The 22,393-nt window shown below is 34.3% G+C and overlaps 1 protein-coding gene across 1 annotated transcript in view; it reads right to left on the bottom strand.

The window, feature by feature from the left end:
- LOC135217527 (probable aminopeptidase NPEPL1) overlaps positions 1–20,502 on the bottom strand; it is a 143,372-nt gene extending 122,870 nt beyond the window's left edge. Inside the window, exon 1 of the mRNA XM_064253503.1 lies at positions 20,406–20,502. The gene's annotated coding sequence lies outside the window, so the exon portion shown is untranslated. The remainder of the gene's footprint in view (positions 1–20,405) is intronic.
- Positions 20,503–22,393: the final 1,891 nt, after the last annotated feature.

Here is a 22,393-nt window from a genome sequence, read left to right as displayed (position 1 = left end):
TAATAATAATAATAATAATAATAATAATAATAATAATAATAAACGAACTAAGGAACCTCCGTAACGAGGCTATAATATTGACAATCAAAAGCCACAGTAGTGTTAAAATATATTATTGTACAATGGTAAAAAATACAAGGAGAGACTTTCGGATACTGCTCCGTATCCCTCTTCGGTCTACTGACGGTCAAACAATGGAGGGAGCGTTACAACAGTGAAAAAAAAAAAATATATATATATAACAACTGGTTCAAGGCGGATGGATCTAAGTGTTGGTCAGGTAATCCCCGTTCGGTTGTTTCTGTTGGCGAGACGGCTGGAACGGCGAAGTGGTCGTTCAGGTGATTCCAGCTGAGCAGACACTCCATCGGTGCCATGACTTGAAGCTGTAGTAACCTCAGTCAGATGACTGAGGTTACTACAGCTTCAAGTCATGGCACCGATGGAGTGTCTGCTCAGCTAGAATCACCTGAACGACCACTTCGCCGTTCCAGCCGTCTCGCCAACAGAAACAACCGAACGGGGATTACCTGACCAACACTTAGATCCATCCGCCTTGAACCAGTTGTTTATATATATATATTTTTTTTTTTTTTTTCACTGTTGTAACGCTCCCTCCATTGTTTGACCGTCAGTAGGACCGAAGAGGGATACGGAGCAGTATCCGAAAGTCTCTCCTTGTATTTTTTACCATTGTACAATAATATATTTTAACACTACTGTGGCTTTTGATTGTCCATAATAATAATAATAATAAATGTCATGAATGGTAATCAGATGATATGGTCTATCCGGAAGAACCTTAGGATGCCATGCGATGGGGAGCATCAAACTCCCTCAAGCAACAGCAGCCCCTTCTAATCAATGGCCCGAAGATTCAACCCACAGCCGTGATGATCTCATATCAACCAAAATGAATCCCGATATTCCAACTCGGGCCATGATGATCGAACGCCAAGAAGCACAGCTGGCAAGGATCGCATTCACACTGTTTCTTCTACTGCAGCATAAAACTCATTTTTACCCAAAAGAGCATTTACTGCAGCTGGTAAATGGTGCAAAAACAAACAGTTTTTTTATGCGAAAATCAATGGTACTAGGAACTTAATAGTCCGATGTAATAATGACTTTCTGAAACCGAGAATAAGGGGGGAAAGGAAACAAGTGTGTTCCTTTACCAAAAAAAAAGAAAGTTTCACTTCATGAAAGACGAATAATAACGGAATCAAGGGAACCCAAAAGAGGGGGAGACTTCCAAAGTTTGGCTACAGGGGTAGAAAGAAGCATAAAATCCTAAAGGCAGACGTAGGAGGAGGTATTATTCTCAGGGTGTCATAAGGTCCTCTGAGGCTAACAGGAGCAGAGAGTTTTCACAGGCCCAAAAGAGCGCCGGATCCAGTGAATAGGCATAACGAGACGAATAAACGAATTAATGCCATTTAATTTTGAGTATACATACGGAGGAGATGGCCCTTAATATTTCAAACTGTGAGGGCAGGCTAAAATATTAAGTAATACTGACAAAAACTACTTTGGATATCATAAAAAAACCCGAATTATTCACAGGAAGATTTGGTCATTTGAACGATGACCTCCCCAAAGGTTTTGAGCAATCTGAACACCAAAGATGATTGCTCAACAGAGAGGCATTGTACAACTGCCAAGAAGAATAAAAGAGATGACTGGGAGATTAGTTACAGAAAAAAAACCATGTATTCTCAGGATCACAACTGATAAGCAAAGAAAGGGCAATTCAAGATGTAGTGTGAACACAGGATGGTCAGAAGGTAAATGGCGAAGGCAAATGGGGGTAAAAGCAATGAACTCAATAGTAAGAACAGCGATGCACTGGACAAGGATGTCAATAAAGTGAAGAAAGAAGCAGGAGGCAGAACAGTTCCTCAGGGACTCCACCAAAAATAGGGAAGTTATTAGTGCCTCCCAGATAATGGCTACATATATAAAGCATTCGATTTTCTATCAAATACTTTAGGGTTGTCTACGGTCCTGCAGACTTGAGTAAAATCTCAAATACTTTAGCAACAATGCGCGTATACGAACAGGGAGGTAATTCAAAATACTAGTGCAGAAGCTTCTCTCTGAGGTACGATAATTGCAGGAGTTAACAGCTGGGTGGTAAAAAAAACGAGAAAAACGAAAATGGTTGTCTACATCCTCTTACAGGAACTTGACTGCCATGCGATTTGGGCAGAATCCTCTAAATCTCAAGGTAGAAAATATAGGGTGGGGACACAGGATCAGAAAAAGTTAAAATAGGAGGATCAGGCGGTGTTTACATAAAAAAGGGGAGAAAGCTAATGAATAGCATGGTTGGTGAGAGCCTAACTAGCAAATAACCAAAATTCCTCTTCAGTTGGAAGTCTAGTCACTTTTTTTTTTTTTTTTTTTTAGGATACAGATCATTCTCCTTTGGCGGTATACACTCAGGCAGGCATATTCCTCTTTTTCTTTTCATTATTCGTGTTTCTTTAATTCTCTAACAGTGACTAAGTTCTTTCTTTATTTGTTAGCATTTTTAACAATCTTTACTTAGCTCATGTTATCTTTGCTTGCCTCCTCTGCTTTTCACATTTGGGCAGCCTATTTCACGGAAGCGTGCACATCAAGTCAGTGGTCTTTTGATCTGTTACATTAGAGGGAATGCACACCGAAAATAACAGTCATGATAACTTAATTTTCCGTTATACTCTATCCAAACTAGTGATTTATAGTTTGGGGTTTAGGTTGTTTCCTCCTCCTTTAAGAGTCCATTACTTTTTTTTTATAAGCTGTATCAAATAACCCGCTCTTCTGCAAGAGGCCTGGGGTTACTTTGGCTTCCACTTGATCTAGGTTTCTCATCCGGGATTTTAGTATAGTGTCCTGTGGTCTGATGATTGGAGGTACTGTCCCCGTAAGCATATCCAATGGCATTTTCAGCTTAATCCGGAGGTCTTGGTACTTTTCTATTTCTCTCACATTCTCCTCCACTCTGAAGTCTAGCAGGACTTCGACATCACGGGGGTTATAATTTGTTCTTGGTTTCGTATACCATCGTGCCATCCCGATACTGCAGTCCTAGAGTTGGCGTTCGTACAACATGCTATGTAATATTTCTTGCAAAGACTCCACTGGAGGGCTTTTTCCACTGCATAATGACAATTATTATCTTTATTACATAATCATGGAAGGCTTCGCTTCTCTATGGTATTCCTGTTGAATGTGATAAGGTAAATGAAATTATGCCCGAATGAAAAAGATGTACAATCAATGCTGATGAGGTCATGTTCAATGAATTTGCTGTAAACAGTGGGAAGCTACAGGGAAATTTATGCAGTTTCCCTTGCTCGTGGATTTTACACTGAAAAAGAGGTTGAAAACGAAAAGAAAGTTGAGATTAGAGTAAAGATAGAAAGTTCAGCGACTTAGAATGTGCAGATGATGATGCGTTAATCTGCCACAAGATTTACAAAGCTTGTCAAATAGAAATGTTCCTTTATCTAAAGAGATGGAACTTCACACAAATCTAAGGAAAATAGAGATGACGAAGGCAGAGGACGCATAAAGTGGTGAAACGAACCCTGTTTTTTTTTGGCAAAAACGTCACTGGAAGAGTTGCAGCTCTATGAAGAATTACAGCTCTATGAATAATAACATCTTCTCTAAGAACCTTGTGAAGGCAGAAATGAACTTCAGTGAGAAAAAATAACAGTTACATGTCACTTTGGTGCACAATGGATTCAAACACTTTTCTCAGGAACCAAAGGAGAGGTCTTGCGTATGTCTTTCACTATGGCAGATTATGTTCCGCTTCCTAATCGTCTCGACTGACTCTTCGTGGCGCCTTTTCAAAAATGCTGGAGAACTCGAGGAACAACAAGAACATTAACAATTCCAAAGGACTCATTTGTATATATATATATATACATATATATATATATATATATAGATAATATTAATATAATATGTATATATATACTATACATACTATATATATATAATATCTATATATATATATATATTTAATTAATAATAATATAATATATATATATTATATTTATATTATACTATATATAATACTATATATATATTATATATATTATATATATATATATATATATATATAATTTTTTTTTTTTTGGGGGGGGGCGATCTTCAGCATTTAAGTCTCCCTAGTAATTAAAATTTTGCTTCGGAAAAGAAAAATACGTTTCAGACTCAACCGTGTAGCTGGAATATAATGACAAACAAGATCTTATATTAAGTGATCTGGCTTTTCTAGGTGTCTATCATATTTATGAACTTCAGTCTGACACTGACTGCTATTTCTTTCATATGAAACTGCATTATTCTAAGTCAGGAGAAGTTTGTGTATAGCTGTAACTGGCATTGTGCGTATACCTAAAATAAAAAGTCCTTAAAAAAATATATTGACGCACATCTTCGCCATTACTCGTCGCAGGTCAATACATGAAACAAGAAACCACATTATTCTCGCGACAATGCACGAAAACTGATATAACTTGCAAAGCCCTCCGAACTTGTTCGCGCGATTAAACGAAAAACGGAGAGAGATGATTGTCTTTATCAGCCTTTATTTATTTCCACGGCAGGCAAAGTTTTTCGAGGATAATTCGCACCACCATCAGTTAGACGGATATTAAGGAAACAACGAGATACCGAGGCCATGATTTAGCTGTCAGTGAAAGCGCGATAAATCATGAGCGAGGAAGCCGAGTGACACTAAACACCGCCACAGGCGACAATAATGCATCGAGCGATTACTGACAGCGAAAGGTCACAGCGAATCTCCCGCCGACGATTTGGTGCAACAAAATAAACTTCGACGGTAATTTGGCATTATATTATCTGCCTTTTTCTATCTGGTGAAAAGGAAATGCAATTTCAACACAGCGCGGTAGGAGAGTTAAAGGTTTATCGTGCTCTACACTATATTATCCGAGTAACATTTTTGTTTTTAAACTATTGATAGGAGGTAGCAGCACTCTTAAAACACGAAATTGTATTTCACTCATTTTTTTCTTGCATTATCCTGGGCAATCTACACTTTCATGTTTAAATAAAGGACGATGAGATTTAGCCTTAACATTTCCACAGTAAAGAAATGTTTTCACTATCAGCGTTATCATTTAAATACGTGAATAACAAAGATAAAATCAAATGTTATATACAGTAGCCTGACACAAAAAGAAGCTCGTGAGTTCTTTAACACAATGAAAAATAACAATAAAGATTAATTTCCTCTAAGATAAAGATTAAAGAAAGAACTTTGGTGCGAATGCAAAAACGCGAAATGACACAGTAAAGAAATATCCAATAATGCAACTCTAGAAAATGATCTGGAAGATATTAACCTTATAATTTATTATTAACTGCATAACTATTTATACGTTACATTACATATACAAAATTATATATATATCTATATATATATATATATATATATATATATATATATATATATATATATTTATAAAAGCATATGTCACCAAGAACATATTTTACGCGAATACACGAAATCTCATTAGTGTGTGTGGCCGGAAAAGCAGCAGTTCTAAATTACTATGTTTTCTGCGAATCGTTACAAAACGGTACAAACACTGCGATCAGGTCAGAGTAACTCACAGGCGTGAACTATACTTTGACGAACTGTATTTTCGTAGTATAAAGCTTCGAGAACATGCAAGCAACACAGAAAGAGATTGCATTGTTGGTAGGTGTGATGTTCCTTGAGTAAAGGAAAAGGAAGAGAGTCTTGTGGATAGGTGTTTAGAAAGAGGTTTGCGTGTTGGAAATCCAAGGTTTCACAAGAATATATTGATAAGCATAGCTGGGAGGGATATAAGCACAGATAAATTTTTTGCTAGATTATGTTAGTACATAAAAAACGGAAGAGCAAGTTGATGGAGTAGTGGTTAGGTGTGGCTAGCGGTATACTCATTCATATATGAAATAATATGGCTTAGGCAGAAGTTGGGATATATACAAGATTAATACGAAGAGGAAAGGGTTAGAATTTGGCTGTAAACTTAATTAGCATACGTGGGTTTGATAGGAAGGAACTAACAAGACCATATAAGGAAAAAAAGGACTAGTATCGAAGTTTATGGGTATAGAAGGGTCACGACAAAGAGAGAGAGAGAGAGAGAGAGAGAGAGAGAGAGAGAGAGAGAGAGAGAGCGAGCAAAGAACTCTAGTTAGAATGACTTAGCTTGCGGGGAAGTAAGTGCAGGAAGAAGGTTTTAAGAACAAACGGATATAAGAAACAAAAAACGTGGACAGAGAGGGGCTGTTTGTAAGGGAATAAAATGTGAATAAAGAGAGTTGTCTGTAACGAAATGAAACGTGAATAAAAAGAGTTGTCTGTAAGGGAATAAAATGTGAATAAACAGAGGCTGTTTTGTTTGTAAGGAGATAAGATGTGAATAAAAAGAGTTGTCTGTAAGGAAATAAAATTTGAATAAAGAGAGTTGTCTGTAAGGAAATAAAATGTGAATAAGGAGAGGCTATTTGTAAAGAGATAAAATGTGAATAAAGAGACTTGTCTGTAAGGAAATAAAATGTGAATAAAGAGAGGCTGTTTGTAAGGAAATAAAATGTGAATAAAGAGAGTTGTCTGTAAGGAAATAAAATGTGAATAAAGAGAAGTGTTTTTGAGGAGATAAAATGTGAATAATGAGAGGCTTTTTGTAAGGAGATAAAATGTGAATAAAGAGACGCTGTTGGTAAGGAAATAAAATGTGAATAAAGAGAGTTGTCTATGAGGAAATAAAATGAATAAAGAGAGGTTGTCTGCTAGGAAATAAAATGTGAATAAAGAGAGGTTGTTGTAAGGAATCTAAATTGTGATAAAGAGAGGCTGTCTGTAAAAGAAATAAAAAATGCGAATAAAGAGAGAGGCTGTCTGTAAGGAAAACTAATGTGAATAAAAGAGAGTATGTCTGTAAGGAAAATAAAATGTGAAAAGAATGCTGTCTGTTAAGGAAAAAATTGAACTAAGAGACGCTCTCTGTAAGGGAATAAATTCGTGATTAAAGAGAGGCTGTCTATAAAAAATAATGGATGAATAAAGGAAGGCTGTCTGTAGGATATAATGTGAATTAAAGAGAAAAGGTTGAAAACCTGTAAGGAAATAAAATGTGAAAAAGAAGGGCTGTCGTAGGAAATAAAATATGAATAAAGATGAGGTTTATGTTAAGGAATAAATGCTCGAATTAAAGAGAGGCTTGTCTGATTAAAGAAATCAAAATGTGAATAAAGAGGCTGGCTGGTCTGTAACGGAAATTAATAATGTGATACAAAGGGGTTGTCTGTCAAGGAAATAAACTGTCAATAAAAGAGAGGCATGGTCTGTAGGAATAAATGTTGATAAGAGAAGGTTGTCTGTTAAGGAAAAAATGTGGGAATAAAGAGAGGCTGTCTGTAAGAAAATAAAATGTGAATAAAGAGAGGCTGTCTGTAGGAAATATAAATTGAATAAAGAGGGAAATGTCTGTAAGGAAATAAGATGTAATAAGAAAGAGGTTGTCTGTAGGAAACTAAAATGTTTGGAAATAAAGAAGGAAGGCTGTCATGTAAGGAAAAAAAAAATGGTGGAATAAAGAGAGGCTGTCTGTAAAAAAAGATAATGTGAATAAGAGAGGCTGTCTGTAAAGAAATATAATGTGAATAAAGAGAGGCTGTCTGTAAGGAAATAAAATGTGAATAAAGAGAGGCTGTCTGTAAGGAAATAAAATGTGAATAAAGAGAGGCTGTCTGTAAGGAAATAAAATTTTATGAATAAGAGGGTTGTCTGTTAGGACTAAAATGGTTGACGTAATGGAGGTTTGTCTGTAAAGAAATATAATGTGAATAAAGAGAGGCTGTCTGTAAAGAAATATAATGTGAATAAAGAGAGGCTGTCTGTAAAGAAATATAATATGAATAAAAAGAGGCTGTCTGTAAGGAAAAAAAATGTGATTAAAGAGTTTGGCTGTCCTGTAAAGGAAAATATAGTGAATAAATAATGAGAGGTTTTACCTGTCTAAAGGAAATAAAATGTGATAAAGAGAGGCTGTGCTGTAAAGACAAATAAAATGCGAATAAGAGAGGCTGTCTGTAAGGAAATCATAATGTGAAATAAAGAGAGGGTTGTCTGTAATAGGAATAATGTGAATAAAGGGAGATGCTGTCTGTAGAATATAAATTGACTAAAGAGAATGGTTTTTCTGTAGTAGGAAATAAAATGTGAATAAAGAGAGGCTGTCTGTAAAGAAATAAAATGTGAATAAAGAGAGGCTGTCTGTAAGGAAATATAATGTGAATAAAGAGAGGTTGTCTGTAAGGAAAATAAAACTGTGACACAAAGAGGGAAATGCATGTCCCTGTAAGGAAATAAAATTGGGAATTAAAGAGAGAGGTTGTATGTAACGGAATAAAACGTGATAAAGAGAGGCTGGTCTGTAAAGAAATAAAAATGTGCAATAAAAGAGATGCTGTCTATAAGGAAATATAGTGTGAATAAAAGAGGGTTGTCTGTAAGGGATAAAATGTCAATAAAGCGAGGCTCTCTGGTAAGAAATAAAATGTGGTCCAGAGAGGTTGTCTGTAGGAAATAACTAAATGTGATAAGAGAGGCTGTCATGTAAAAAGCTGAAAATGTTAATACAAGATAGGGCTGTCTGTAATCGGACATATAGTGGTGAATAAGAGAGGTTGTCCTGTAGGAACTAAGATGTGAATAAAGAGAGGTTGTCTGTAAGGAAATAAAATGTGAATAAAGAGAGGCTGTCTGTAAGGAAAAAAAATGTGAATAAAGAGAGGCTGTCTGTAAAAAAATATAATGTGAATAAAGAGAGGCTGTCTGTAAAGAAATATAATGTGAATAAAGAGAGGCTGTTCTGTAGGGAAAAACAAATGTGATAAGAGAGGCCTGTCTTGTGAGGAAATAAAATTTGAATACAGAGAGGCTTGGTGCTGTAGGAAATAAAAATGTGAATAAAGAGAGGTTGTCTGTAAGGAAATAAAATGTGAATAATGAGAGGTTGTCTGTAAAGGAATATAATGTGAATAAAGAGAGGCTGTCTGTAAAGAAATATAATGTGAATAAAGAGAGGCTGTCTGTAAAGAAATATAATATGAATAAAAAGAGGCTGTCTGTAAGGAAATAAAATGTGAAATTAAAGAGAGGCTGGTCGTTGTTAAAGGAAACTACAAAATGTGAATACAGAGAAATGGTTTGTCTATACGTAAAAAAATGTGGAATTAAGAGAGAGGCTCGCTGTAAGAAATATAATGTGGAAATACGGAGAAAGGCTGTCTGTAGAGAAATATAATGTGAAAAAAAGAGGTCTGTCTGTAGGAAATAAAAATGTGACGAAGAGAGGTTGTCTCCTGTGAAGGAAAATAAAATTGTTAAGAAAGAAAGAAGGCTGTCTGTATGGAATAAAATGTTGAATAAAGAGAGGTTTTCTGTAAGGCAATAAATGTGAATAAAGAGAGGGCTTCTGTTAAAGGATAATAAATAAAATTGTGAATAGAGGCGTCTGTAAGAAATTAACATGTAAATAAAGAGAGGCTGTCTGTATGACAATAAAAGTGATTAAAGAGAGGCTGGCCTTAGAATAAAAATTCGTGAATAAAGAGAGCTGCTGTAGGAAATTAAAATATAAATAAAGAGACGGCCTCTGTAAAAATTAATGTGGATTAAGGACGAGCCATGTTGCTAAGGAAATATAATGTGAAAAAAAAGAGGCTGTCTGTAAGGAAATAAGAATGTGAACAAAGAGAGGTTGTTCTGAAAGGGTAATAAAATGTTGAATAAAGAGAGGCTCTGTAAGGAAATAAATGTGCAATAAAAGAAGGCTGTCTGTAAAGAAACATAATGTGAATAAGAGAGTGTCTGTTAAAGAAATAAAATGTGAATAAAAAGAAGCTGTTCTGTTAAGGAAATAAAAATGAAATAAAGAGAGGCTGTTGTAAAGAAATAAAATTGTTGAATAAAGAGGGTTGTCTGTAAGGACATAAAATGTGTATAAAGATGAGGGCTGTCTGCCAAGAAATTATAATGTGAATAAAAGAGGCTGTCTGTTAAGGAACATAAAATGTGAATTAGGAAGAGGCTGTCATGCAAGGAAATTAAAATGGAATAAAAGAGGCTTCTGGAAAGAAATATAATGTGAATAAAGACGGGCTAGTCTGTAAAATATATAACGTGAAAAACAAGAAGAGCCTGTCTGTAAGGAAATCAAACAGTGAACAAGAGAGGATTGCCGTAGGAAAGAAATGTGGATAGAGGCTGTCTGTTAAGGAAATAAACATTGTGGAAATAAGAGAAAAGGCGAAGTCTGTAAAGAAATATAAATTGAATATTAAGAGAAGTTGTCTGTAAAGAAATACTAAGTTGAAAAAAGAGAGGCTCTTGTCGGTAAGGAAAATTAAATGTGGAAATTAAAGAGAAAAGGTTGTTAGTAAGGAGATTAAATGTGGAATTAAAGATGAGGGCATGTTTGTAAGGAAAAATATTAGAGTTGAATGAAAGATTTGTCAGTAAGAACAAAATGTGAATAAAGAAAGGGCTGTTGATAAAGGACTAAAATTTGTTAAATAAAGAGAAGGCCTGATTGTAAGGAATACAAAATAATGAAACAGGAGAAAATTGTCTTGGAAGAAACTTAATAAATTGTGAATATAGAGGATTCGTTCTGTAAGGAAATAAAAATGTGAACAAAATAAAGAAAAGGCCGTGTCTGTAGAAAAAAAAATGTAGATAATGAAGAAAGAAAGGCTGTCTTGTACGGAAATAATAATGTGAATAAGATAAGCTCTCTGTAAGCGCAAAATAGAAAATTGAATAAAAGAGAGGGCTTTTGTCTCGTAAGGAAGATCAAAAATGTGGTAAAAGAGCAAAAGGCCGTCTGTAAGGAATAAATGTAAATAAAAGAAAGAGCTGTCTGTAAGGATATAAAATGATGTATTAAAAAGGGCTATCTGTAAGAACGGAAATTAAAAATTATGTGAATTAAAAGAAAGAAGAAATGTCTGTAAGGAAAATAAAATGTTGAATAAAGACTAGGCTGTCTGTAAGGAGATTAAAATGTGGTAAAATAAAAAGAGGAAAAGCTGTTCTGTGAAGGGGATAAATAATGAATAAAGAGAAAGAAAGGCTGTCATTGTTCAAAGAATAAAATGTGGCAAAATAAAAGAAAAGGTGTCTGTAAGGAAATAAATGTAAATAAAGTTGAAAGAAAGCGGCTTGGTCTGCTAAGGGAATAAATGCTGAAAGAGAGAAGCTGTGGATAAGAATAAAACGTTGAAAGGATAAAGATTAAGGCTTGTCCTAAGAAAATAAATGTGATTAAGAGAGGTTGTCTTTGCAAGGAGAATGGAAAATGTGTAAAATAAAGAGAAATTGATTGTGAAAAAAAAAAATGAAATAAAGAGAGCCTTTGTCCAGTAAGGAATAAATGTGGAAATCAAAAAGGGCTTCAGAAAGGAAAAAAATGTTAGAAATGAAAAGAGGCCTGTCAAGAGGAAATAAAATGTGAATAAAAGAAAGTAAAATTGCGTTTCTTTAAGAAATAATGTTGAAAAGAAATGAAAGGGGCTGTCTGTAAGGAAATTAAAAACGGTAAAATAAAAAGGCCTGTCTGTAAGGAAATTAATGTTGAATTAGACAAGAGAGGGCTGTCTGTAAGAAAAAATGTGAATAAAGGATAGGGGTTGTAAGGAAATAGAATAGTGATAAAGATGGAGCTCTCTGTAAAGGAAATATAATGTGGAAATTAGGAAAGCTGTTGTAAGAAACAATAAATGGTGAAACGAAGCCTGCGGTAAGGAAAAAAATGTAAACAAGAGAGGTTGCCTGTATGGAAATAAAAATGCGGAATCAAAAGGAAAGGCTGTCTGTAAGGAAAAAAATGTTTGAGAATTTAAAAAAGGAGGATTTTGTTCTGTAAAAAAATATATCGTGAAAAAAGAAGAAAAAAGGCTGTCAAAATGTAGATAATAAATGGAATAAAAGAAAGAAAGCTGTCTGTTAAGGATATTAAAATGTGAATAAAGGAGGTGTTTGTAAGAATAAAATGTAATTAAGAGAGTTGTCTGTGAAGGAAAGTAAAAATGTTAAAAAGAAGGAAAGCTGTTGGTAAGAGATTAAAATCGTTGAATAAAGAGAGGCTGTCTGTAAGGAAATAAAATGTGAATAAAGAGAGGCTGTCTGCAAGGAAATAAAATTGAATAAAGAGAGGCTGTCTGTAAGGAAATAAAATGTGAATAAAGGAGAGGCCTTGTAAGGGAAATAAAATGTGAATAAAGAGAGCTGTTGTAAAGGAAAATTAAAATGTGAATAAAGAGAGGCGGTTTGAAGAAATAAATGTGAATAAAGCTGAGTCTTCTGTAGAGGAAATATAATGGAAAAAAGAGGCGGCTGTTTGTAAGGAAATAAAATGTGAATAAAGAGAGTTGTCTGTAAGGAAATATAATGTGAATAAAGAGAGTTGTCTGTGAGGAAATAAAATGTGAATAAAGAGAGGCTGTTTGTAAGGAGATAAAATGTGAATAAAGAGAGGCTGTTTGTAAGGATATAAAATGTGAATAAAGAGAGTTGTCTGTGAGGAAATTAAATGTGAATAAGGAGAGTTGTCTGTAAGCAAATAAAATGTGAATAAAGAGAGGCTGTTTGTAAGGAAATAAAATGTGAATAAAGAGAGGCTGTTTGTAAGGAATAAAATGTGAATAAAGAGAGGCTGTTTGTAAGGAAATAAAATGTGAATAAAGAGAGGCTGTCTGTAAGGAAATAAAATTTGAATAAAGAGAGTTGTCTGTAAGGAAATATAATGTGAATAAAGAGATTTGTCTCCGAGGAAATAAAATGTAAATAAAGAGAGGCTGTTTGAAAGGAAATAAAATGTGAATAAAGATATAAAGAGAGGCTGTTTGTAAGGAAATAAAATGTGAATAAAGAGAGTTGTCTGTGAGGAAATAAAATGTGAATATAGAGAGTTGTCTCTGAGGAAATAAAATGTGAATAAAGAGAGGCTGTTTGTAAGGAAATAAAATGTGAATAAAGAGAGTTGTCTGTGAGGAAATAAAATGTGAATAAGAGAGTTGTCTGTAAGGAAATAAAATGTGAATAAAGAGGCTGTTGTAAGGAAATAAAATGTGAATAAAGAGAAGCTCTTTGTATGGAAATAAAATGTGAATAAAGAGAGGCTGTCTGTAGGGAAATAAAATGTGAATAAAGAGAGGCTGTTTGTAAGGAAATAAAATGTGAATAAAGAAAAGAGATTGTCTGTAAACGAAGTAAATGGGAATAAGGAGGGAGGCTGTCTGTAAGGAAATAACATTTGGAAAGAGAGATGCTGTTTGTAAGGAAATAAAATGTGAACAAAGAGAGGCTGTTTGTAAGAAAATAAAATGTAAATAAAGACAGGTTGTTTGTAAGGGAAAGTAAATGTGAATAAAGAAGAGCTGTTTGTAAAGGAAATAAAATGTGAATAAAGAGGAGGCTGTGTTTGTAAAGAAAAAATAAATGTGAATAAAGAGAGGCTGTCTGTAAGGAAATAAAATTTGATTTATAGAGATTTTTGTCCTGTGAGGAAAAAATTTAAATAAATGTGAAATAAGGAGATTTTGTCAATAGTAAGAAAAATAAAATGTGAATAAAAGAGAATTGTCTGTAGGAAAATAAAATGTGAATAAATAGAGTTTTCTGTAAGGAAATAAAATGTGAATAAAGAGAGTTTTTTTTTATCTGTGAAGAAAATAAAAAATGTGAAATACAAAGAGATTTGCCTGAAAGGAAATAAAAATGTGAATAAAAGAGAGGGGCTGGTTTTCCCTTTAAGGAAATAAAATGTGAAAAATAAAGAAGAAGGGTTATCCCTTGTTAAAGAAATTAAAATGTGATAAGAGATTTTTCTGTAAAGGAAATAAAAATGTGAATAAAAAAAAAGAGAGTTTTCTGTTAAGGAAATAAATAAAATGTGAATAAAGAGGAGGGTGTCTCCCCTGTAAGGAAATAAAATGTGAATAAAGAGAGGGGTTTTTGTCTGTAAGGGGCAAAAAAAATAAAATGTGGAAGGAAAGGTTTTTGTCCCCTGTAAGGAAATAAAATGTAAATAAAGAGTTGTCCGTAAGGAAATAAAATGTAAATAAAGAGAGTTGTCTGTAAGGATATGTGAATAAAGAGAGTTGTCTGTAAGGAAATGTGAATAAAGAGAGTTGTCTGTAAGGAAATATAATGTGAATAAAGAGAGTTGTCAGTAAGGAAATAAAATGTGATTACAGAGAGTTGTCTGTTAGGAAATAAAATGTGAATAAAGAGAGTTGCCTGTAAGGAAATAAAATGTGAATAAAGAGTTGTCTGTAAGGAAATAAAATGTGAATAAAGAGAGTTATCTGTAAGGAAATGTGAATAAAGAGAGTTGTCTGTAAGGAAATAAAATGTGAATAAAGAGTTGTCTGTAAGGAAATAAAATGTGAATAAAGAGAGTTTTCTGTAAGGAAATAAAATGTGAATAAAGAGTTGTCTGTAAGGAAATAAAATGTGAATAAAAGAGAGTTGTCTGTAAGGAAATAAAATGTGAATAAAGAGGTTGTCTGTAAGGAAATAAAATGTGAATAAAGAGAGGTTTCTGTAAGGAAATAAAATGTGAATAAAGAGAGTTGTCTGTAAGGAAATAAAATGTGAATACAGAGAGTTTTCTGTAAGGAAATAAAATGTGAAATAAGAGAGTTGTCTGTAAGGAATTAAATGTGAATAAAGAGAGTTGACTGTAAGGAAATAAAATGTGAATACAGAGAGTTTTCTGAAAGGAAATAAAATGTGAATAAAGAGAGTTGTCTGTAAGGAAATAAAATGTGAATACATAGAGTTTTCTGTAAGGAAATAAAATGTGAATAAAGAGTTGTATGTAAGGAAATAAAATGTGAATACAGAGTTTTCTGTAAGAAAATAAAATATGAATACAGAGAGTTTTCTGTAAGGAAATAAAATGTGAATAAAGAGAGTTTTCTGCAAGGAAATAAAATGTGAATAAAGAGAGTTGTCTGTAAGGAAATAAAATGTGAATAAAGAGAGTTTTCTGTAAGGAAATGTGAATAAAGAGAGTTGTCTGTAAGGAAATAAAATGTGAATAAAGAGGCTGTTTGTAAGGAAATAAAATGTGAATAAAGAGAGGCTGTTTGTAGGGAAATAAAATGTGAATAAAGAGAGGCTGTTTGTAAGGAAATAAAATGTGAATAAAGAGAGTTGTCTGTAACGAAGTAAAATGGGAATAAGGAGAGGCTGTCTGTAAGGAAATAACATTTGGAAAGAGAGATGCTGTTTGTAAGGAAATAAAATGTGAACAAAGAGAGGCTGTTTCTAAGAAAATAAAATGTGAATAAAGACAGGTTGTTTGTAAGGAAGTAAAATGTGAATAAAGAGAGGCTGTTTGTAAGGAAATAAAATGTGAATAAAGAGAGGCTGTTTGTAAAGAAATAAAATGTGAATAAAGAGAGGCTGTCTGTAAGGAAATAAAATTTGAATAGAGTTGTCTGTGAGGAAATTAAATGTGAAAAAGGAGATTTGTCTGTAAGAAAATAAAATGTGAATAAAAAAGAGAATTTGGTCTGGGTAGGAAAAAATAAATGGTGAAAAATAAAAATAGAGTTTTTCTTTGTAAGGAAATAAAAAATGGAAAAATAAAAGAGAAAATGAAAGAATAAATTGTTGGAATAAAGGAGAGTTTTGTCTGTAAAAAGGGAAAAAATAAAATGAAAAAATAAAGAAGAGGCCCTTGTCCTTTTTAAAAAGTGGGAAAATAAAATGAATAAAGAGAGGGGGTTTTGGTCTGTAAGGAAATAAAATGTGAATAAAGAGAGTTTTTGTTCTGTAAGGAAAATAAAAATGGTCAAATTTAAGATCCCCCCCTGTTAAGGATAAAGTTAAAAAAATAAGAGTTGTCCCGTTAAGGAAACTTAAAAAATGTGAATAAAGAGAGTTTTTGTTTCCCCCCTGTAAGGAAATGTGGAATAAAGAGAGTTGTCCCCCTTGTAAAGGAAAAAATATAAAATGTGAATAAAGAGGTTTTTTTGTCAGTAAGGAAATAAAAATGGGTGTAACAGAGAGGGTTGATCCCCCCCCCCTGTTAGGAAAATAAAAAAAATGTGAATAAAGGAGTTTGCCTGTAAGGAAATAAAATGGTGAAATAAAGAGTGTCTGTAAAGGAAAAAAAATGAAATAAAGAAAGAGTTTTTAAATCTGTAAAGGGGAAATGGTGAATAAAGAGAGGTTTTTGTCTGTAAAGGAAAAAAAATTGAAATAAAAAGAGTGGGTTCTTGGGTAAGAAAATAAAAGTGAAAATAAAAAGAGAGTTGTCAGGTAAGGAAATAAAAAATGTGAATGAAAGGAGAGTTTTTTTGGTCTTGAAAAAGGAAACTAAAAATGGTTGAATAAAGAAATTTGGTTTTTCTGTAAGGAAATAAAATGTGAATAAAAAGAGAGTTGTCTGTAAGAAATGAAAGGTGAAAAATAAAAAGAGTTTTGTCTGTAAGGAATAAAATGTGAATAAAGAGAGTTGGAAATCTGTAAGGAAAATGAAAATTAAAAATGAATAAAGAGAGGTTGTCTTAAGGAAAAATAAAATGTGAATAAAGAGTTTTTTTTTTTGTCTGTTTAAGAAAATAAAAAATGTGAAATAAAAGAAAGATTTTTTTGTTCTGTAAAAAGGAAAATAAAAATAAAGGAAACCAGTGAATAAAAGAAAAAGCGGTTGTCGTTAAGGAAATAAAAATTGTGAATAAAGAGACGTTTCTGTAAAGGCAATAAAATGTGAATAAAGGAAAAGAGTGTCTGGTAAGGAAATAAAAGGGTGAATACAGAGAGTTTTGTTTTCTGTTAAAAGGGAAAAAAGGTAATATGTGAAATAAAGAGATTTGTCTAAAAGTAAGGAATAAAATGTGAATACAAAGAGAGTTGTCTGAATAAGGAAATAAAATGTGAAATAAACAAAAGAGAGGTTTTTTTTTGTCTGTTAAAGGAAAAATAAAATGTGGAAATAAAGAGAGTTTGTCTGTAAGGAAATAAAATGTGTGGGGGGGTTGGGGGGTGGAATAAAGAGTTGTCTGTAAGGAAATAAAATGTGAATAAAGAGAGTTGTCTGTAAGGAAATAAAATGTGAATAAAGAGAGTTGTCTATTAGGAAATAAAATGTGAATAAAGAGAGTTGTCTGTAAGGGGAACTAATATGTTGCATAAAGAAGAGGTTGCCTATTATGCACTAAAATGTGAATAAAAGAGGAGTTGTTGTATGAAAATAAAATGTGAATAAGAAGTGTGTTCTATTAGGAAAATACAAATGTGAATAAAGAGAGGATGTTTGTAAGGAAATAAAATGTGAATAAAGAGGGATGTTTGTAAGGAAATAAAAAATGTAAATAAAAGAGAGTGGTAATGTTTGTAAGGAAATAAAATTTGAATAAAGAGAGTTGACTGTAAGGAAATAAAGTTGAATAAAGAGAGGCTGTCTAAGGAAATAAAATGTGAATAAAGAGAGGCTGTCCATAAGGAAATAAAATGTGAATAAAGAAAGGCTGTCTGTAAGGAAATAAAATGTGAATAAAGATTGGCTGTCTGTAAGGAAATAAAATGTGAATATAGAGGCTGTCAGTAAGGAACAGAAAGTGAGGATAGTGTGAGGCAGTCTGTAAGGAACAGAAAATGTAAATAAAGAGAAGTCTGTAAAAAACTAAAAATGCGAATAGAGAGAGGCTGTCTTTATAAAACTAAAAATTTGAATAGAGAGAGAATGTCTGTAATGAACAAAAAATGTAAAGATAGGATGTCTGTAAGGAATGGAAAATGTTAATAGAGAGAGGATGTCTGTAAGGAAAAGAAAATAGAATAGAGAGAGAATGTCTGTAAGGAAAAGAAAATGTGAATAGAGAGAGGCTGTCTGTGCGGAACAGAAAATGTGAATACAGAGAAGCTGTCTGTAAGGAACAAAAAATGTGGAATTGAGAGATGTCTGTAAAGAACAGAAAATATGAATAGAGAGGGTCTGTCTGTAAAGAATAGAAAATATGAATAGAGAGAGTCTGTCTGTAAGGAACAGAAAATGTGAATAGAGAGGAGCTGTCTGTACGGAACATAAATGTGAATAGAGAGGTTGCCTGTAATATGTAAGGAACAAAAATATGAATAGAGAAGTCTGTGTGTAAGGAATATAAAATGTAAATTGAGAAAAGCTATCTGTAAGGAACAGAAATGTGAGTAAAGAGAAGCTTTCTGTAAGGAACAAAAATGTTAATAGAGAGTTTTTCTGTAATAAAGAAAAAAAATCTGAATAGATATAGAGAAGGTTGTCCTAAGTGAATGCAGTCCTGGGGCAATGAAGTTGTTGAACGTGGAAGATAAAAGAGAGACAGAGGAAAACGATTCAAGAGTGGTTATAGTTAGTGTAGTTTGGGAATGATTGTGTAAATAACTGCTAAAGCTGTAGGAAGAGAAGTTAAGAGCTAGAGGAATGGAAAGACACCAGGAGTCAATGGGACATACTATGGTGTGGTGGTGATGGTTGAGTGACATGTCAGTACCTGGATGGCAGAAAGGCTCTCAAGGAATGATAGAATGGAATAAATGTTTTACCATACTAAGGCAAAGGTTATCAAAGCACCTGCAAGAATTTCTGGGGTATAATGTTCCTTACTGTTGTGGAATATGTTGATTGGAGAATAAAGTTTGATGCAAAAATGGGCTGTTTAATGCCCTTAAGGCTGGAGTGATGCGAAAAGTGAAAGAAGAGAAACTGGTCAGTTTAAATTTGTGGTTTAAGGCAACTGAGTCACGAACTGAGTGTGGAATGGTTGATGTTTGAAGTAGATACGGCACTGATGGGTGATAGTGGAGAGAAACTTTAAAAACTATTGAAAGAGTTTGGGTGTTTGCAGGATCAGAATGTTAATACGAGTAAATCTAGGGTTATGAGAATATTGGAACCCAGTAGGATGGGGCAATGGATGTTAATATGAATAGTGGAAGAATGTTAATACATTTGGCAGTAATTCTAATGGATGATGTTAGGATGAGAGGAGAGCTGAGTCACAAAACAAGTGAAGCAAGGAAGGCAGCTGGGTTTGAGCAACAGACTGGGAGACTGGGAAGAGACTTGTGATGTTAATGGAAGCCATGCTGGGCACATAATAATTATGAGGGGGATTGTTGAGCCACCTCTTCTTCATATAAATGAAATGGAAATGTCAGAAAAAGGTTAAAGCTGTTGAGACTAGCTTTATGGGGAAACTTCATATTCTAAGCTATAATTAATTCACAGCACCCGTGCATCTGATATCCAGCCCTGTTCCTTACAACGCTCCTGAAAACCGTCACCGAGTGAACATCTCCGCTCCGGCCTCTCCTGATGAACATGTCTTTCAAAAGTCATAACTTTCATTACACCTCAGTTTTAACAGAAGAAAAGTAGTGTTTCCCAATTTCATCGCTAAACATCGTCAAGCTAATGATTTAAGGAATGAATGATGTACTTCACATTCAATCCTTATTTGAAAGAAAAATGCTGAATTTCCTTCTTCTTCTTCTTCTTCTAAGGACGACGACACTCCAGTTCCTCCTCCCCCTCTCTATTACTATATACTATACTACTACATAGGGTTTGTTATTGAGGTTACTTAAGAGAGATATTGATACCTTATGGAGGAAATTCATTCATCCCACTGATTTTTCTTTCCCCACAAACCTTTTCTCCTTGTCTTCTATATCCCTCTCATTATTCCTTTTTATTGTAAATTACGATTTTTTTTTTCAAATAGAGATTTCCATTATAGGATATGAGAGAGGGTGATAGTGATAATGATAGTGACCATAATGAAGTCTTATTACTCTTTTTTCCCCAAAAAAAACTTCTATCAGGGATCATGATCACGATGATGATGATGACGTCATCGACTGATCATGTGAACAGGACGTGACTACACGAAGATGAGAGAGAGAGAGAGAGAGAGAGAGAGCTCCCCTCCTCCATGAAATGGTTGAGCAAAGTGAACTTTCTCTCTCTCACTCTTTCTCTCAGTCTGTCTCTCTCTTTCTCTCCCTCCCTCAATCTGTCTCTCTATCTTTCTCTCTCTCTCTCGCTCAATTTGTCTCTCCCTCCTCTTCTTTCTCTCTCCTCGCTCAATCTGTCTCTTAAAGCTGTCACAGACCAGTCATTACATAGTCCTAGGCTCGTTCACTGAACTATGCTGCAAGATCTGATATATACAAAAGTGTCATTCAGTATGACCCAAAATAACAACAAGCAAAAGCAAGAATTTACATTTGAAAATGAAAAATAACAAGAAGCTTCGTTTCCTAGATACTTTCCTAGATACTCTGATCAAATGATTTAGCAATGAATTTGTCTTACCTGTATAAGTGAGAGATACAAACCAAGATTACTAGAACACTAGAAAGTAGGTGTTATAGAATACTGTTCCAAGGAGCATTGTGCGTCTGTTGCTCATGGGTCCCGTCCCACAAGAAGCTGGAAAAAAATCAAACAGTTGATGTCATAAAACTTGAAAAAGATTTATCTAATAATAGCTTTCATCATAACGAGAGACTTTGTGCTGAGCAAGGTACTGAGCAAGACATGTGAACCAAAAACATGAAAACTAAAAATAAGTAAATAAGGTATTGTTGAAAGTATGTGAAGCATGTCAGAGACTAAGAAAAGAGATAACCTGTTCATTCGAAAGAAGGGAGGTTTATCGGGGGGAGGGGGGCGGGCCAGGGGGCGGGGGGTTGTCCGAGTCGACATCATTCATTCTATTCAACAGTGAGATGGATTTAATTCCACCCAGCACCATTCTGTACACGATATGTCGCATGAGCTGTTGATGAGAGGTTTCTCGTATGCACACTCAGGCCGGGATCAGTTGAAAGACATTCTTCAACCGTTGTCAAATCCTGCCCATGAGACCCCATAGAAACAGAAGCTCACAGCACAGATCTTAGTCAGGTTGGAAATTTAATAGAGTAACCCAATACAACGAGACACTTAATAGGCACCAAATGAAACAATTCGTTATACGGTGCGGAAGAGAGAGAGAGAGAGAGAGAGAGAGAGAGAGAGAGAGAGAGAGAGAGAGCAATAACCTTGTATTAATCATAATAACGCAGATTGATTAAACAATTATGCTCAGAAGTGTGGCAAAATAGGACTCTTATATGTACGTAGAACTATCTACTTATAAGAGCAGCGCCAATAGCGTCGTGATACTCTGTCAAGAGAGGTAAATATTCTTTATAGGAACGAAAACATTGAAAACTTACGATCCAATCTGTACAATTTTTACCAATATTAGCACTGTATACTGATTCAAGACCATTAAAGGCTTACGAAACAAAGTTATCGGAAGTGGAAGACCAGACAAAGAATATTTATATACCAGATAGACAAGACCTAGTTGCATTGTGGCTCCCGTTATGCAGCACCAAGACGTATCGTGGCGGCTGACTGAAGGAGTGAAGAATCTTCGCTACATTTACAAAGAACTTGTATGTCAATGCCACCACGCACTCCGATGTCTCTAGGGGATCACTGGGACCTATATGCCGTTCGCACCAAATCTCTACAGAATATAAAGTTTAGGCCAAAGGCCAAGCACTGGGACCTATGAGGTTATTCAGCACTGGAAAGGACACTGAGAGAATTAGGTTTGAAAGGTGTAACTGGAGGAAAAATTCGCAGTTACACTTTGAAATAATAGGAGAGGGTGGCTAGCAAGATGGACGAAAGATATGAATGGAGGCACAGCAAAAGAAATGAAAGAGTTAAAGCAAGGGGCCGAAGACACGCTTTAGTAATGCCTGCAGGGCACCCTACTGATGGTACTACCGGGGCCGCCAAATCCCTACGACCCAATCGGTGGTCTTGCACATCTCAATTAATCCGTCACGCGGACCTCCTACATTCGTTGCAATAAATTAACCACTACATGAAAAATGACTTCTTTTTTTCTGTGGGGGGTGGAGGGTGGGGTGGATCCATGCTATTGTCATCTGTAGCTTTCATTACAAGACTATGTTAGATTACTTTCGCCTAGAACTGATTGGCAAGTCATGTAACTAACAACTGAACTATTTATATGACTAATTTATCGAAGTTTTCTGGTAATTACAAAGTATGTTCTAATTCAATTGACACTGGCCTCGGATGTTGTGCTAAAAACTTTAGCACATAGACAAACCTTTTAAATCTCACCTCCTTCTCTTAAACACCAAAATCACTGTCCAATTGGTATTCAGGAATGATTCATGCAAGTGTTTTTAATTAGATAAAACACATAGACACTAAATCTGGATCTTAGGTATGAGGCCTCTTTTATTTTTTCACAGTCACACCTTAACTGA

The sequence above is a fragment of the Macrobrachium nipponense genome, chromosome 19, assembly GCF_015104395.2.
Source record: "Macrobrachium nipponense isolate FS-2020 chromosome 19, ASM1510439v2, whole genome shotgun sequence".
Taxonomy (NCBI): domain Eukaryota; kingdom Metazoa; phylum Arthropoda; class Malacostraca; order Decapoda; family Palaemonidae; genus Macrobrachium; species Macrobrachium nipponense.
Note: the sequence above shows the minus strand (reverse complement) of the source record. Positions and strands in the feature narration are given on the sequence as shown.